This window comes from Marmota marmota, unplaced genomic scaffold, assembly GCF_001458135.2.
Source record: "Marmota marmota marmota unplaced genomic scaffold, marMar, whole genome shotgun sequence".
Lineage (NCBI taxonomy): Eukaryota > Metazoa > Chordata > Mammalia > Rodentia > Sciuridae > Marmota > Marmota marmota.
The window spans coordinates 454,389-473,344 of NW_026000249.1; the positions used below are offsets into that span (position 1 = coordinate 454,389).

General features: G+C 42.6%; 1 protein-coding gene across 2 annotated transcripts in view; it reads left to right on the forward strand.

Moving 5' to 3' along the window:
- Positions 1-1,170: 1,170 nt before the first annotated feature.
- Clcn4 (chloride voltage-gated channel 4) overlaps positions 1,171-18,956 on the forward strand; it is a 72,662-nt gene continuing 54,876 nt past the window's right edge. Inside the window, exons 1-2 of one of the 2 annotated variants that reach the window (XM_015488021.2) lie at positions 1,171-1,429; positions 2,740-2,874. The gene's annotated coding sequence lies outside the window, so the exon portion shown is untranslated. Of the gene's footprint in view, positions 1,430-2,700; positions 2,875-18,956 lie in introns of both variants that reach the window. The other variant, XM_048796508.1, reaches the window with a different exon arrangement.

Sequence of the window (18,956 nt, forward strand, 5' to 3'; positions counted from 1 at the left end):
GAGAGAGAAATGAGTTACAGTAGATGGGGTAGAGGGAGGGGAGGGGAGGGGAGGGGGGATAGGAAGGGGATAGGAAGGGCAGCAGAATACAACAGACACTAGTATGGCAGTATGTATAAACGTGGCTGTATAATCAATGTGATCCTGCAATCTGTACACGTGGGAATAATAAGAATTCATACCCCATTTGAAACAAATATATGATATATGATATGTTAAGATCAATGTAATGTTTTGAACAACTAATAAATTTCTGATGTTTAAAAAAAAAAAAAAAAGAAATGCTCTTCTAGGGGCTGGGTATGTGGCTCAGGAGAGTGTATGCTTTGCTGCATAAGGCCCGGGGTTCCATCCTTAGCACTGCAAAGGTAAAACAACATAAAGAAACAAACACTATTCTAATCTTAGAATTTAACATATTTTCTGTTTTTGAAGATTTAACTTGCTTCCAGTGCTTTGAGATCATAAATAATTGCAGCAAACTTTTCCTAGTTGATTCTTTCCCACCTGTCTCCTCTCTGCTCCCAAACAAGGCAAATTCTTGGCCATAAATTGCTGGAGCAAATGATGTCAAAAGCTGTCTGGGACCCAGAATAATTGGTCAAATTATGCATACTTGTAGGCTTTGGGAAGGAATTATTAAACTGGCCTACCAGAAAGATGGTTCAATTTACCTCTTCAAGGGTGGTGTTAGGTTTGTTTTTGTTCCTATTTGTTGTATTAAACTTTGCCAATTTGATAGGCAAGGGTGGGGTTTTAGAAGAGTTATTTCATTCTGTTCAAAATTGCATGGCCTAGTTTAGGCTTTTTCTGAACTATTTGTTGTGACTTTTTTTTTTTTTAATAGTTGAGCAATCACCTGGAAAAAGAGAAGGTGAAACAAACCTGTTGGGGAAAGCAAAAACAAAAACCCCAACCGCCCTGGATGAGGAAGGTGCCTGTATTTAGTCATTTCAGCCAAGTGGAACACAAAGCAAGGCTGTAAATACAGTTTCGAGGTCCTCTTCTGGCCTCAGGGGGGCATATTGTATATCCCCATCCCCCAGGGATTCAGGGAATTGGTGTCCCAGTCGTTCACGCAGCCCAGCCTCTGGCGTGGGGCGGGGGCGCGTCCTGTATGGGAAAACTAAATTCTCTTTGGATACAAATGCAGCAAGGGTGGGGGGCGAATGACACTGGCACTAGGGAGCTGCGGAGTCAAGAGGTGACCAAGGCCGGCTGGGCTGGGCTGGGCTCTGTGGTTGGGTAGAGCACGTGATGCTCCCAGCCTGCCTCCCGGGCCCTCTGGGAGCCTGAGGCTGAAAGCGACATTTGCCTCTGGCAGGAAAATGAACTTGTCAGTTTCCGCTGGCATCAGACCGTCTACCCAAAGGAGCGACGGATCGGGGTAGCATTTTAGCTTTCTATCTCAGGGATCTGACAGCGAAAGGTAAGTTGTTTGTTACTCAGAAAAACAAACACGAGAGGAGTGACTGAGAAAGCCACACTGCCACTTTGTCGATTAAAAAAAAAAATCTAGTCTTGAAAATAATATAGATCGCTGTGAGAAGCAAGGGCTGTATTTATTCCCAAATTAAAGATTGAACGACCGAAGAGAAAGTTGGTTAATCTGGAGCGAATAGTGGGAAAGGGGCCGAGGTTAAATATAGAAGGACAGGAAAGCTGCTGGAATAAATAGCAAGTTAACTTAACTCTTTAACTCTAGCCTGCTTGTAAAACAATTTATTTCACATTTCTCTCAGGGGTGTGGGAGAAGGGAATGTTAAAATTATGATTTAAACTCAAGTGAAAGCAAATTAATTTACATGAAACTGGAATATAAATAACAATTTCTGCTTTTGTCCTTTTACATTTCAAAAATGTTTATGTGGTTTGGAGAAAGAAAAGATTGTACTGCTTAAGTTTGAAATATGCTATTTCAACTTTATGAAATGATCACAGTTGGAATCTTTTAAAGCTTCCTAGGCAAGGCTGTTTCAGTTGTGAATGGGAAATATTGACATTGTACATATTTTTTTGTAATTGTAAAATGAATCACTTCAGAATGTGATAAAAATTAGAAAATGTGAAATAACCCACTATTGTGAATTAAATTTTTCATACCTGAGAAATTAAATGCCTTACCAGAAGATTTAAGGAAATAAACAGATATAATTCTGCTCATGCAATATTGCTTTATTTTAAATAATCAATTATTTTAGTAAATAGTATTAATATGTGGTGTCACTATTTTCCCTTTGCAAATACAAATTAATATTGGAATGCAGCTATTGAGAGTAATTAAAGCATCATTCATAATTGCATTTAGTATAATATTCCTTAAGGAAATGCTTTGATAGTGTTTGATGTAATACTTGATATATGATTTGAATTATTAACCTCTACATAAAGTATGTTCATGCATATTATATCTTAAGTATCATTTTGTTTTGCACAAAATATCTCCCTACTGCATTTGATAAATGCCGGTTTTTAAAATGAAACACTAAATTGTATTTCCTTTCACTATAATCTCCTATTGCTAGTTATTTCGAAATCCTTTTACAGGTTTGGAGCCTGTGATAATTTGGGTGTCTCCTTCTGTGTGGTTTGTTTTCCATAATTCCTCGTTAAAGGTTAGGGAAGCAGCACACTTAAAGCAGAATGCCCTGAGGGTGGTCAGAGCGAGGCTTTCAAGCCACCGCTCCTTGCTTTCCCCAGGCGTTCAAGGTCTTTCCCTCTTCGGATCTCCCCTCCTAGCTTCTAAGGCGTCACGTGGCAGCGTGGAGCCCTCCTCCCGGTGACGTCACGGCGCTCACAGCCGTCGCGCTGAAGAAAGGATGCTCTAGGATGCTGTCCAGGTGGGCGGCCGCGCTGCGCGATGCGGCACTGCAGGTAAGGGGCGCTCGGCGCCAGGACGCGCTCCTCGGGGCTCCCGGTGGTGCGGACTCTGCAGTCGGAGCCCCAGCGGGTTGGCCTAAAGCCTGGCAGCGTCCCCAGAAACAGAAAGTGGGGCCTCTGCCCGCTGTGGCGCCTGCTGCCCACAGCTACAAGCTGCTGCTGCATGCATCAGGCAGGGAGTGGCCTGGTGCAAGTCCACGCGTGACTTTGAGTCTTGGCGTGCCCACACTGAGAAAAAAGGGTAGGGGCCAGAGAGAAAGACAGGACCTCATGTTCAGGAGGGGAAAAAATCTGGAATGACCACAATATATGCATTCTAAGGAAGAGATGGGCTTTTAAAAGATAACCATCAACTATTTTTTCACTGTCATTGTGCTTAAATAATGACACATTTATTAATTCTCTTTAAAGGGGATGTTCTCAGTAATTAGACTCATGTCTTTTAAAACAAAAGCTTGCTGGGAAATGGCAGCTTCTTGGTTAACAATTTAAGGGCCAAATGTGCTATCTAAGTTGTTTTGCATTTTGCAGTGTTCCAGTATTTAAATGTGTTTTTTCTTCCAGTGTTTTCAGTAGATTTAAAAATAACAAGATCCAGTAAAATAGGATAAAATAAAACGCAGTTTCCAAAGGTAGCATGCCAGTGCCTGTAAGAGATGGCTACATCTCTAAGAACAAAGTGGTCTTTAGCAGAGGGTGAGGGTGAGGGTGGAGATGACACCAAACCCTAAGGATTTCCAGCATTCTTTTTAATCCCCTTGCTGAATAATCAGCTTGCTGAAGGCAGGGACCTGATGACTCAGCAACAAATGGAGTGGGTCAGGTGACTTCAGTTCCAGCATGAGCGTTGTGGGGGGATTTTAATGGACTTTTCCCTACCCTGTTTACATTCCTTTCTCCTGGTCTGTAGCCAGAACATGCGTGGGCTCCCTTAGGAGGAGAATGTGCCATTCTTTCCTGAAAACCAGACCCCTCTGGAAGCTGAGGCATCAGTAAATGGTATTGGAACTCACACCATGAATAATTTGCCCCATAGGCAACTTTGGGGGACTGCTAAAACAGTGCTATTTTCATTGATAATTGAAGAAGTTTGAGTTCTTTTAGAGTTTGTGTTACTGCAGTAATTCAGTAATTTGTTTATTGCACTTTTTTTTCTTTGGTTCAGTTGGCTATAAGAATAAAGGTCGGTGGAGGGTGTAGCTCAGTGGTGGAGCATGTGTGGAGCCTGTGCAAAACCCTGGATTTAATCCACAGCATAATTAAAAGGAAAAAGAAGAAAAAAAAACAATGAAGTTTCCTCAGGTCCCCACCATGGCTTCTCCCCAGCAGAACAAAGCAGGTGATGCAAGTAGATTTAATAGAGATCTGGACTCCACTTCTGGCTTTTTGACTATGTAACCTTGAACAAGTCACCTGGTGTGTTCATGCCTGTTTTCTCATCTTGAGAGTAACAAAGGAATTGGGATTAGGTTTTCTCAACCTTAGCACAGTTGGCATTTGGGGCTGGGGCTGATAACTCTGTCATGGGGACTTTCCTGTGCATTGTAGGATGTTAAGCAGCATCTGTGTTCCCCACCCACTAGATGCCAGTATCAATTCCCTCCTGTCAGTTGTGACAACCCAAAATGTCACCAGACATTGCTACATGCCACCTGAGGACTCCATTGCCCCCAGGTTAAGAACCTCTGATTTAGATGATTTTTTGTTTGTTTGTTTTGTGATGCTGGAGAGTGAACTTAGGGCCTCGCATGTGCTAGGCAAGTGTTTTGCCACTGAACCACACCACCAGTCTCTAGGTAATCTTTAAATGTTCTTTTGGCTACAATAAATCAGAATTTATTTTTCTATGATTTGTTCAATGTGGAATCCTCTGTCAAAAATCTGATTCCCTTTCATAATATTAAACATTGAAAATGCAGTGTGAAGTGAAGACGTTTTTGTACTGAGGGTTTCCAGAAACAGTCAAAAGAGGAGGAGGAGGCTATTGGTATGCCATTTGTAGTTGGAGGTCCAGCCTATTAGAAAAGGAATGTGTTGGAGGAAAAAAAACCTCTAGACAAGGTGTGCTGAAACTGTGACCCTGCATGCATCCCCATGCAGGTTAAATCTCAACCTGGGGTAGACCCAGCAGCTGAGAGGCCACATCTTCGTCTGCAAGATTGGCAGTAACAGTCTGCACTCAGAAGTGTCCTGAGGATGAAATGAGAAGAGATGACATATTGTGCTGGTGTCAGATGTGGTGAGGACAGGATGGTAGTGATGTCCATAGAGATAGGAAGAGGCAAACACAAACTGCCCATAGAACCGGCAACCTGGAGAGTTCCTCAGTGTGGTGATGGTCACATGCTTTAGGCTTTAGTACAGGGCCTGTGTCTAAAGGTGTGCTTGGCCACTTATGAGGATGTCTGTGTCTGTATTATTGAATCTCTCAGAGCAGTTGCCAAATCTATAAAATAGGACCACTGTTCTTGGTGATCCTGATTCCTTGGCATTTGGAGAAGACTGGAAGGTGGTAAGAGGATCTGCAAGTTGGGAAACTCCCTGGAGACAAGCAGCAGTGATGACAGAAGTGTTGCAAGGTGTGGGATGTGTTTACTATAGGGCCAGGGGATGATGAATTTAAAAGGGCCAGAAAATATTTCCTTATCCCTCAGGCCTGGGACCACAGTGTGCCTCTCCCCTGCATCTCCTTGCTGCAAGGTCACTCACTGTCTGGCTCTTCCTTCCTTGCCCCATAAAAATAGTCTCCTGTGAGGATTAGAAAAGCCCTCCTGCGATAATGTTGGCCTTTAGTGAGAAAAGGCTGCTGCACCTTAGGCTCGGGCAATATAGCAGCTGGTCCTGTTCACTTTATAGGCCATTTTTCCCCAGGCTTCTGCCCTTAGCATTCAGGCTGCTTCTCCTATATCCAAAGCAGCCCTTCCAAACTCTTGTGGCCCTCAGAATGGCTTGGCACTCTCTCTCTCAGTGCCATCTGGCCTTGTCTCTTCAACAAGTCAGTATCATGAAAGAAAATTAGAACAAGGAGGAGGGATATTCTTTATCAGATGACACTTCAGAGACTGAATAGTCAAATATAACTTGTAGCCTTTGATTGGAACCTGGCCTGAACAAACATGTGTAAGAGGCATTTGGGGGAACACGTGGGAACTGTTTTATGTGACTGGCTCTTAGATGATACTAGGAAACTAGTGTTGATTTTATTAGGTGTGGTGATTTGTGGTGTGGTAGGCAGCTTCTGAGATGAATCTGTGACCTCTGCCCCTGGCAGCCACAACTTTGCATAATTCTCTCCCTTTGAGTTTGGGCTGCACCTGGCACACAAGTCACATGAATATGATATAGCTGGCGTGAAGGGATGGCACTTATGAGATTAGGGTATAAAGAATCTATGACTTCCGCCTTGGGTATGTTTTTCTCTATTGGACCAAAGGAAGGAGCTGCCATGTTATGAGCAGCCCTATGGTGTGGGAACCCAAGGTCTTCTGTCCAACAGTTCCCACACTCATCCCCAAACCAAGACCTGTCAGTGGCATAAGTGTCCTTGGCAGCAGATCCCTCAGCCTCTGCTGAGCCTTGAGATGGCTGCTAGCCTCTCCTGGATTCTTGACACAGAAACAGTGAGATAAGCCTCTTTACTTCCTGCTGCTAGGTTTTGAGGTAATTCATTCCACAGCAATAGCTAATACATGTCTTTGTGGAAAAGAGTCTTATTTTTTGAAAAATGTGTGTTGAAATTGAGATGAAATATCATGATAGCAATAATTGGCTTTTTTCTTACATTTTTTGAAAATCTTTATAATATATGGCTGAAGACAAGTGAATTACTCTCACACGTCATGCTTTTACATTTAGACTGTTGCAATAGCACATATCATGTAGCCTCTGGAAAGTTCCACTGCACACTCATGAAAGAATGGGCTTGAAAGAAGACAAAGATTATTATAATAATATTTTGACATCATGGACCCTGTGAGGTGTCTTGGCAACCCCAAGGAGTCCCTAGACCATACTTTGAGACCCACTGCTCTAGATCAGTAATTTACTTTTTATTAAAGGATTTTAAATCTCTAATTCTTCAATTGCTTAGCCAACCATCAGAGGCAATAGGGGCAAGCCTTGACTTAGAGGCTTTACCCACACAAAATTCAGAACACAAGCACTGCTGTAGACACAGTGCTGTAGACACACAATAAGCTTGCAGTGAACACAGGAATAAAGTTATATAAGGAGTAGTCTTTTTCCTGGTCTGACATTTTCAAGTTGACCTTTTTTTTTTATCTCCTAAAAAAGCATGTATAAATTTTTTAAGGGAGTTGGGGTACTAGGAATTGAACCCAGGGGTACTTTACCACTGAGCCACATCCCCAGCCCTTTTTAGTTTTTATTTTGAGACAGGGTCTTGCTAAGTTGCTTAGTGCCTTGCTGATTTGCTGATGCTGCTCTTGAACTTGTGATCCTCTTGTCTCAGCCTCCCAAGTCGCTGGCATTACAGGCATGTGCCACTGCAAGAAGCATGTATAAGATCTACAAAAAATTGTACCAAAACCACACATGGGTGGGTGTCCATACACATATAATCTAAGAGAATAAGAAAATATACTAATAAAATATTTTACAAATGCTCAATGGGAGAAGTGATCAAAACACCTTCCCTAAGTAAAATTCAGCATTAATTGGAAAAAAATTGTATTCTTTCTTCTGTTGGTTTGGTATAAAATGTAGTTAAAGCTTTTATATGCCTGTGATAAAACTATTTTTCCATATTTTATGTAAAATAGTAAGGAAAGCTAGGCAGTTATGAGGACTTAAAATCATAAAACAAGTTTAGTCATTCCTCACCTGAATTTTTTTTCATTTTTTTCTTTTTCTTTTTTGGCACTGAGGGTTAAACCCAGGTCCACTGTACCACTGAGCTACATCCCCAGCCCTTTTTATTTTTATTTTGAGATGGGATGTTGCTGAGTTGCTGAGACTGGCCCCAACTTGTGATCCTTGACTTGATTATGACAAATGAAGACAGAATATTACTGGTACCCCAGAGGATCCTACCCTATCCCACTGTAGTCAAATCATCTTGCAAGTGGCAGTCATCATTCTGATTTCTGTCAGCATAGGTTTTGTCTATTCTTTACCTTCACATAGATGGAATCATACAACATGTTCTTTCATATCTGGCTTCTTTCATTCAACATGATTTTGAGATTTATCCATGTTGTTTTGTGTAGTAGTAATTCACTAATTTTATTGTAAATAGTGCTTTTAGAGATAAAATGGGAGCATTTGATACATCATGCTTCTCTTACTACTATTTTTTGGAGACTGTTTTGTGTCAGCATGCCCATAGTATGTTCCACTGTGGGACAGTACAGTAATTTATTCAACCAGTTCTTGATTGATAGACATGTGGATTAAGGCATTCTTTTGTAATCAATAATAATGGTATTATATGAATGTAAAAACTCTCAAGAGGAAGAGATTCACTAAGATTAATTAAATGAATAGAATTCAGTTGTTAGAAGTGAGCTTTAAAATCAAAGCAACCCTTATATTTTACATATGAGGAATAGATATCCAGAGAAATCAAGTGACTGGCCCAAGGTCACATGACTGATCTGACAGAGCTGTGGAATAACCATGGTGTCTCATGTCCTTACAGAATGATCTTTTTTCTACTCTACACTCTGTGAGGACAGAAGCCATATTTATCTTATTTAATTCTATAAGCACAGTATGTAGCACATAGCAGGTGCTCATTAAATATTTACTGAATGAAAAAATAAGTGATATATTAGTGTTCTGAGAAAGACCATCCATATCATGAGAACTGCTAAAGGATTTCCATAGGTCATGAGCCTCAATATTCATCCAATCATTTGCTCATTCACTACCTTAATTACTTTTTAATTCAGCAAATATTCCTTGGATCCTTGCTGTGTGTCCAGGTCAGTGTTTCTCAAGCTTGATCTATGGACATTTGGGGCTGGATGATTCTTTGTAGTGGGGGCTATCCTGTGCACTGTAGGGTATTTATCAGTAACCCTGAGTTCTATGCACATAACAACAGCCCTACAGTTGTGACAACCAAAAATTCTAGTCATTGCCAGGTGTCCTCTGGCAGGCAAAATTGTTCCCCACTGGAGACAGTGATAAGTCTAGGAGGTGGGGGTACCTGTAGAAGCAAATGGACAAGGCTCATGACCTTGAGGAACTGTCATTGGAGTTCATGAAAGAGGAAGTTTCTGTTTCATAGGTTGTGCCATTCAGTGGGAAGAGTAGGAGGCCAAGGAGGCAGTTCTTGAAAATAGGGTGACCTGTTGTTGTCTGAATTGAATGTAAGTTTGAGAGCAGAACCTTCCCCAGTGGAGGTAACTTTAAGTCCTCCTGAAGTTACAGAAAAGGGGAGTCCTGGAGGGCTCAGGTGAGGCCCTTTGACCCATGCCAGGCACAATCCAGCAGTGAGAGTCAAAGTGGTGAGCAGGAAGTTGCCTGGGGTGCCTCTGCCTGAGGACAGTGTCCACATCTGACCCCTCAACGGTAGCTTGTATGCCTGGGGTTGCACTTGGGGATTGGCTGATGCAAGGTCAGTACAGTGAGGACTGTTATGCCCATTCCTTGGGGCCTGCTTCTCACCTGGCCACAGGGACACGTTGACTCATCTCTTGGTGGTCGATGCTGCCTGTACTTGTGCCTGCCCAGCAGTTTCACAGGGCTCTGTGGCCTGACCATGTTTGTGTGCTTCTCAGTTCCTAGCTTCCTTTCTGGTTGCTTTGGCCAAATGTGAAACTTGTTTTCTTCCTCCAGTGTCACCCTTGGAGGCGCTGGTTGGACTGAGGCTTTGTGGTCAGGATAGAGGAGGTCAAACCACAATGAATTATTTTTCTTCTTAGCTCAGTTATGCCTCTCATCGGTGACCCTTTCTCCTCAAACCTGTGAAATGACTGAAATTTCAGCCTCTATCTTGGCTCCAATGGCCTTGTTCTTTTCTCTGTGGCTAGCCTGAGGACAGGAAGGACACATCACAACTGTGTTTAATGCTTCCTGGTGTAACCTTTACAAACTTGCCAGCCGTGAGTGTCTACTTACACTTTTTTAAATCTCTGAGGGGGTGCGTACAGGTAAGCAGCAAATAGATTGTAGTGGAGGAAAACTTGTCAGAAAATGGTCAACAGTCTGAGGAGGTCCCAGGAGAGGAGGAACATGGGTGATATTTCCCTCCAGCACCATCTTTGGAAGCCGTTATGGGTCAAATTATGCCCCCCTCCAAATTAATATGTTGAAGTCCTAACCCTCAGTATTTCAGAAAGTGACCTGACTTGGAGACAGGGTATTTACAGAAGTAACCAACCAAGTTGAAATAGGGTGGACCTCTAATCTACTATGACAGATGTCCTTACAAGAAGAGGAAATTAGGGCACACACACACACACACACACACAGAGGGATGACTATGCAAGGACACAAAGATGCCATTGGTAAGCCAAGGAGAGAGGCTTAGAACAGATTCTTCCCCTTAGAACCCTCAGAAAGAAATGATCCAAATGATCCTACTGAGACCCCCATCTTTTACTTCCAGCCTCCAGAATTGTGAGACAATAGTTTCTGTCATCTGAGGCACCAATATGTGGTACTTTGTTGTGGCTGTCCTAGAAAATGAATACAGCAGTGTTGTTTGTGGATGTGTGAACCTTTGCCCACTTGGGAGATTAGAAGGTAACCAAGATGACTTGCATAAGCTCTTTTACACAGTATAGGAGAGATGTGGCCCTCCAATGCCTTCTCAGTGGAAGCAGGTGGCTTCCAAGTCTAAAGGTCTGAGGTCTCTTAGGTCCTTGTAGAAGAAGGCCCTTGGGGTCTGGGCTTGATCCAGCTCCCCACTCACCATCTGTGACACTTACCCTCTCTTCTGCCTTAGTTTGCTTATTTGTAACATGGGCCTGAGGGTGACAATATTTGATTCACAGGGTGTGAGGAGCCCTACTGACTTAATCCATGTGAAGTGCTTAGAACAGCACCTGGCATCCTGCTGTCGATGTTGTTATTGGAAGGGGTGTCTGGGGAAGTTCTACATTGTTGGCTCTTGGCACTGGAAATACAGAGACCTCATGCCCCCATCCTCTGTGGAGTGAGGGTGTGAGAACACTGAGTTGATTGTGTCACCCGAGGCCACATGAGGTTGGCCTCATCTCCTTTCCAACAAGCAGGCTGGGTTTCAAAATGGGACAAATAGCTGTGTGAGCCTGGGGCCATGGGAAGCCTGCCATGGCCCACAATAGCTCACCCAGTTCATATGAGGAAGACTATAGTAGAAGGGGCACAGAGAGTGCTGGAGGGGGACAGGGAGGTGGGCCAGGGAGGAAGGAGAAAGAGGAAAAAGGAAGTGACTGTCTTTCTACTTTGTGGCTACAGGCAAAATTATGAAACAGGCCAAGTTTAATTCTCTCATGCCTTTCTGGATATTTGTTTGCTCCCAGCCTTCCTCCCTATTGAAACTGTCTTTGGTCCTGTGGCCCTTGGCCCCTTGCCAGGTGGCCACCATGGGGCTCCTGTCATTGTCAATGCCTCATAATCTTATATCTGGGGAACCCAGCCTGGTGTTTGGAGGGTTGGCCCAAAAGGGCCAATAAACCTCCTCACCATCCTAAAGGTATCTGCATTTTTAAAAGCAAGACTCCATGATCTCAAATGAATTTGTCATTCCTGGGGTTTCAGGCAAGGCAGAAAAGTGGTGCCAGGCTTCTGCTGGTGTGGTTGCTGGCCTCCTAGATAGTCGCTGATGGCCTCACCTCCTGCCTCATGGCCTTGTGTAGTCCCCTCCTCATGCAATAGCTTGGGACTGACCTGTGCCGACTGGGTTTCATCCTTCTTTGTAGTTGTGTATAGTCTATAGTTTTCTCTGCATATGATGTGTTTTGTTTTCTCTCACTGCTTTAAGAGACCCTCTTTTTCACTAGCTTTAACAATTTGATTACAATATGCCTGGGTGTGGGTGGGTGTGTGCATGTATGTGTGTGAGCATGCACACACATGTGGGCTTGGAGCTCAAAGAGTGTCTTTTTATTTTTTTAATTTAATTTCAATGTTTAGCTGTAGATAGACATGATACCTTTATTTTATTTATTTGTTTTTATGTGGTACTGAGGTTCAAACCCAGTGCCTCACATATGCTAGGCAAGTGCTCCCCCACTGAGCTGCAGCTCCAGCCCCAACAGAGCTTCTTATATCTGTGAGATTATAGTCTAGTAGTTCAAATTCTTCTGTAGAACAGCATTTTCTATAGTGAATGTTCTGATTAGCTTATCAAAATTTATTTCAGAGAAACATCTTGAGAGAGTTTAAGGGATTTTGTAGGTGGGTGGAGATGGAACCCAGGGCCTTTGCATGCTAAGCCACATTCTACCACCTAGTTACACCCCTGGCCCCTTGAAAGGAATTAAAAACCAACTTCCCTCTTGATCCCCTTCCTCCACTTGCATGAGAACAACAAAGAGGGGTTTGTCTTGAGGACTGCTTGAGAAACTGGCAGGTTGTGGCGCTTATAGCCTCTGTTCCTGGTTCAGAGTCCATTCCCTTGGCCCCAGAAACTTTGTGTCAAATGCCTGCGGTGGGGTATCAGTCAGGATGCTTGGTTGCTGCACTTGGCAGGATGTTTGTATTTATCAGCTCAACTTTTTTTTTCATGGGTGAAAAATAATAAGAGAAAACTCAAGATAAATTCAAAAATTAAAAAGCAAATGAAACAGAACCAGTAGGGGAGAGCAAGTTCTGCCTTTCACATATGCCTCACTCAGATTATAAAACTCACGATGGTGCGTTTTACATGTCTCCTGACCCCAGTTGAGTTTCCATAGTAATTTTGTCCTCTCTGTGTGCACAGATAAAACATTGTTCTTATATCCACTCTTGAGTATGCCCATGCAGAGATGTCTAAAGCATCTGATTGACTACTTGATAGAGTTTCATATCTATAGGTTGATATAGTATTAATTATACTCTTTGTAGAATAGAGATAGTACATGTGGCTGGCTAAACTTTTTGGGTTTAGTAAATATTATTACTCCATAGCAGGGTTCAGCAAATGCTTCTTTAAAGGTCTGGATAGTAAATAGAGTTGAGTAAAACAGGCCTCAGCTCTCAAGGAGCTCACAGCCAAACAGAGCAGCAAGCAAGTTTGAAAATTATTATTCCAACAAAATGCAGTTTATGAATAAGATCAATATGAAAAATATTTGTCATTAAACACAGTGGACAGGATACAGGGCATGAAGTAGAACTAGAGGTAAGGAGGGAATAAAAGATTATACTAGACTACCAGTTTGCATGTGGGCCCCGGAGCAGCAACATCAGCTTCCCTGGGAGCTAAAATGCAGAATCTGAGGCCCTGCACAGCACTGCTGAAGCCAGGAGCTTGACATGTGGTGGGGCGGGGCCTGGAGCTGCCCCATCCTCCTGGTAGTGCTGACACAGGCTCAGGTTTGAAAACCACCGACCTGGGCAGTGATCTGCCACCAGTGTTCTGCTGGGGGGCTTGTGACAGGCCATTTTGGTACTTAGATTGTCCTTTAGATGCAGAGGCCTTGGCACAGCTTGGCTCTTTTTCTTGGGGGACTGATCATCCATTCCTATCAATAAAGTGTATCAGGGAGATTCTCTGAATTCTTACCTGGAGGAAAAGTTTTGCTTTGTCCATTAATACTGCATAACCATTCTTCTTCTTTTAGGGTTTGTCCTTTTGGTGTCATTTGTTAAAACTCTTTGTCTGGCTCATAGTTATGAAGATTTGCCCATTTCTATGAGATAAAAAACCCCAAACAAAAAACCCACTCACATGGGTTTTACAAAGGCCAAGGTATAACTAACTGAAGAAATGTATGGTACTATGTGATGCTGCCTGTTTGGGTGGTCTCCCAAGTGGAACTTGAGGCCAAGTTTCTAGTGCAAGGACTGTTTGGGGGAGGTGCAGGGACTCCTAGGGGCAAAGCAGGGAAATGAGACCAGGAAGGGAAGGCAGCCATCAGCTATCAATGCTGTTCCTGCAACTATGACCAGAGCTTAACTCAGCATTTAGGAAACTCTAGGAAATGATGCTTGCTATTTCAAGACCCTCAAGATCACCTCTGGCCCAAGAACTCAGCATGTCATACTCATGGCTATGACTTATTACAGTGAAAGGATACAGAGCCAAATCAGCAAAGGGAAAAGTTCACAAGGCAAATCTAGGGGAAACCAGGCATGTGCTTCTGAGAATCCAGTTGGAGGTATGCAGGGCTTGCTTCATTCTTCCTGTGAGTTGACAGCCCTTGCAGAATGTTGTCCACCAGGAAAGCTAGTTAGAGACTCAGTATCCAGGGATTTTATTGGTAGCTGGTTACCTAGGCACACTCTGCCTAAAATGTATCAAAATTCCAGGCTCTTAGAAGGAAAGCAGGCATAAATCATATTTGGACAGTTTAGGCACAGTGATCCATTCTTATTGGTTCTGAGAATGGCAGGAACCCTTCCCAAACACAGGTTCCCAGATGACAGCCAAGGGCAAGCAGACATCTTAAAGAGAGCAGCCTCAGGCCTGCTACATTGTCTTTTCTGCACAGGTACAAAACACAGGCCTGGAAATGACCCAATTCAGTGGGCAGGAGAGTGGAGATATTTTGACATGAGTTCTGCTTCCAATGATGCATTTCAGGCATGTTATGTGAATAAAGTTACTTTCTGTGGGTCTCAAACAATGCTGTCAGGCACAGGATACCATTGGAAACCAGCTGGAATTTATCAGAAGTTTTGGACTGATCTGAGTGGTGCACTGGAAACATTAGGTGCAGTAGTCACTCTAGAAATTGGGTGAGGACACAAAGCCATGTATACAGAGTGATTTGTATGCATATGGTCATGTGGCAGTGTTACAACTGTGGGTGAAGTTATCAAGGTCAAGGCTTCCTACCTAACATCCTTAGGATGTGGCAGGAATCCCTGATATAGGATATTGCTGAGCTAGGAGTTGTAGAAAGAGCCACAGGTATATACCTCCTTCTGTTGTCTGCCTATTAGCAAGGAAGGGAAAGTGTGTGTGTGTGTGTATATGTCAGAGTGTGTGTAAGTACATGTGTGTATAAGAATGTGTGTGAGCATTTGTTTTTATTTTTTTTTTATTTTAGATAAAACACACGTTTATTCATTTACTTAAAATTTAGGAGGAAAAAAGAAAATACAAATAATATGGAGATTGTATGGAGATAATATAGAGTTTGCTCTGTCTTCCATAATAAAAGCCCATATACTAGGTGGCTTAAACAACAGAAATTCATTTTCTCACAATTATGGAGCCTGGGAGTCTGAGATCAAGGAGTTGGCAGAGTTGTTTTTTCCTGAGGCCTCTGTTATTTGCATGTAGGTCAATGTCTTCTTCTCATGTCTTCACATTGTATTCCCTTTTTGTGTACCTGTGTCCTATTTTCTCTTTTATTCTATGTTTTTCCAAGCAATAACCTTTGATCATTCTTTTTTAAATAATTATTTTATTGTTACGTATTCATTTTTCATTTATTTTATTTATTCATTTATTTTTATGTGGTGCTAAGGATCGAACCCAGTGCCTCACACATGCTAGGCAAGTGCTCTGCCACTGAGCAATAGCCCCAGTCCTCCTTGGATCATTCTTTAGTTGGCTATTTGGTTTCAAAGGTTTAGTCCATGGTCAGCTGACTCCATAGCTCTGGTCCCAGGTAAGGCAGAACATCATGGCAGAGGAAAGCTGCTCAGTTCATGACAGCCAGGAAGTAGAGCTCTTTTGTTTTATTTTTAAACTTCCACTTTTAATGTTTCAATTTTGAGCAGCACAAATAGGCAGATAAAGAAGTGTTTTGTTACATCCTCAAACATTGTGGCAATTTTTTTTTTTTGCCTCCATCCACACAAGCAGATTAAGAGAACACAGCTCTGTTATATAATTTGAAGACAGTGATTAATTTGTCCTGGACTGTAGGGCTTAAGCATGGCTTATTGTATGCACAGAGACTAATGGTCTGAATAAAGGTAGGCCAGAGTATCCTCATTCTGTGCAAGCTCTGGTTTACTCCCTGTTTCAGAGAACTGAGTGGAAAATGAGGAGCTGGGGACCAGCTTGTATGGCTGTTGGCAGCTCAGTGGGGGCACCTAACGCACCCATGTTTGACTGTGGAGCTTAGGTTCTCTGAACTCCCCCCACACCCCCGTGGCCTACTTTCAGCCATTTTGGGGTGTTTATTTTAGATATATCTTCCATATATGTTGCTGAATATCTTAAATAATTATAAAATAAACAACTGTGTCACCACCCTACCACCCAGGTCAGGACCAAATGTTTACATTGTTGGCATCTTCTCTCCCTATCCATCACTCCCCCTTCCTCCCTCAAACCACTCTCCTGACTTCTACTATGCTTGTATCTCTGATTTGCTTTGTAGATTTACCACTAATTATGCATTCCCGGAAAGTATAGTTTACTTCTGACTGTTTTTGAACGTTACATAAATGGAAACACATAGTGTATATTTTAATGTGTTTGGATTCTGTTGCTCAGTATTCTGTTTAAAAGTTGTCAGTTGCAGGTATCTTTGGTGATGTATACATAAATCAGAGCAGGCTAGAAGAGAAACCAATGAAGGTGTCAGAGAAACTGCCACAGGTTGGAGAGGGGATTATTCTGGTGATCATTTCTTGGGGTGGAACTGGAGTCTTGTGCTATGTGGCAGCCTGAGGTAGGGGCTGCCCAGCAAGCCTAGGGGAGGAGCACAGATGAGAGGGCAGGGTAGGGAGGAGGAGCTAAAGGTTGGAGCCTAGATGCAGAAAGATGGAGGCAGTCCTCCTATAGGTTGTTGCTGACCTGTGGACTCTAGTGGAGCTCCCTCTGGTGGCCATATGCTACTATAACATTGCCTCTGAGCCCAGGGGCACCCAGCCTGGTGGCCTTTACAGGAGCCGCCAGCCAGCAGACATCAGTCCTCAGCTCAACACCTTGTGTGGTCCACTTAGGTTGCAAGAAAAGGAGCTTTGAAAGACTGCTTGTGAAGAGTTATTGGAGCTTCTAGAAAATATGTAAGAAATGAAAATTTTGGGGTGTTTATTTTTAGATGCCATCTGACCAATCCCTGCCTCTGAGCTTAATATTCTCAGGTCCTCTCCTGAGGTTAGTGGTTCTAAAATTCTTAGTGTTCTGTTCATTGTGTTCATCAGTACTACAGGCAAGCTCTAGTTGCAATGATCTTGAATACTTTGTTAGAGCCATGGTGTGATTATTTTTTAATTAAGGAGCTAAGGCACCTGGAATCTGGAAGCATTTGGATCGCTGATTAGTTGGAGAAATCTTTCAGATTGTAGGATCTCAGAAACCTCAGCATATATGTGTGTGTGTATGTATTAGGAATTGCCTTTTATTTTTCCAAAACTTCAAGGTTGAAATGTTGCTAATGATGTCCAGTAGTTGCACTTTGGGGATGCCATCCTTCCCTTAAATAATTCTATGAGGAATGACTATAGCTATTTATCTTTTAACTTGTCCCAGTGGATCAGGATGATTTTCTGGGTCCTATTGGTAGGTAAGAGTTGTAAGTGTACTGGTATTTCGGGTTCCTCCAGGTAGGTAGCTGTGGTATAAACAAGGGGCCAACAACTCAGTCTGCACACAGAATCCAGTCCCTTAATTGTTTTTGTAAATAAAGTTGTATTAACACATAGCCACACCCCTGCATTTACGTATTGATGGTGGCTGCTTTGTACTATAATGGCAGAGTGCAGAAATTGCAACAGAGACCATAGGACCCACAGATCCAAAAATATTTCCCATCTGGCTCCTTATGGGAAACATTTACTAACCCCTGACTATCAGTTCAGCCTTTTTGAGAGGACAGGAAGGAGAAATGTGGCCAGAAAGGCTCAGGAGACTCAGACGAGATTTTAGTGGCAGTTTCTCCCAGATTCACTCTGGTAGAGGACTCTGCTGATGGCCAGCTTTCCTTGCAGATTGAGACTTTTTCATCTTTGAATCTGAATTGTAACTTTCTGTTCAATTTGTCCAAGTTTTCTGGGGGTTAGTTAAATCAGCAAATAATATGACATGGTCTGATTTGGGAGAGGAATGCTGGCATAAAAATTGTCAGGTTCCTATGGCACCTGGCCACTGCTGGGCAGAGAGAGAAGGGGGGCAGGTAGAAGGTCACAATATGTTATGAGTGGGTGTAAAATATGTTGGCAGAATGCTGTGTAATGTCTCCAAATGGAAAACTACCCAAGTATCTATCAACGACAGAATGGACTAGTACATTGAGGTTTATTACCATAGTCAAATAACATAGAATAGCCCAATCCAGGTTACCACCTACTTTTGTACAGCTCATGAGCTAAGAATGGTTTTTGTATTTTTATATGTTGAAAAAAAAAAACTAAAAAAGAATAATATGTTGTGACATGTGGAGATTATATAAGATTTGAATTTAATGGCCATAAATAGTTTTACTGAAATATAGCTTCAGTCGTTAATCTGTATACTGTCTCTGGCTGCTTTATAATGACAACTCAGAGTTCAGTAGACCCAAAAAAGACTAAATGGCTTACAAAGCTTCAAATATTTCCTACCTGGCCCTTGGCCAGCCCACTATAAGGCAAAGAGAATGAACAAATAGTAATTACACTCAATAGCATGGGTAGATCTTACCACATAATGTAGAACACAAGAAGCTGGAAACAAAAGATTTCATTTATATAAAGTTCCAAAACAAGCAAGAGGAATGTATGATATGAGAGTCAGAATAGTGTTTACCATTAACAGTGGGACAGGAATTGGAGGACCATGAGAAGGCTTCTGGGGTCATGTTTTCTTCCTTGGCCTGAGTGCTGGTTTGTTGAGGGCCACAGCCGAGTAGTGATGACGCATGGCATTTTTGCCAGAACGAGTGGTTGAGAGGTGACGCCAGCAAGCCATTGAGATGATGATGGTTATGTTAAGCTGTGTATTCAATTGTATATTAGACCCCTGCTGTCCGCCTCAGCCTGCTACTTTGGGATTCCTGGGGAGTTCCTGTTGGTTGGGGAAGTGCCGGAGGAGG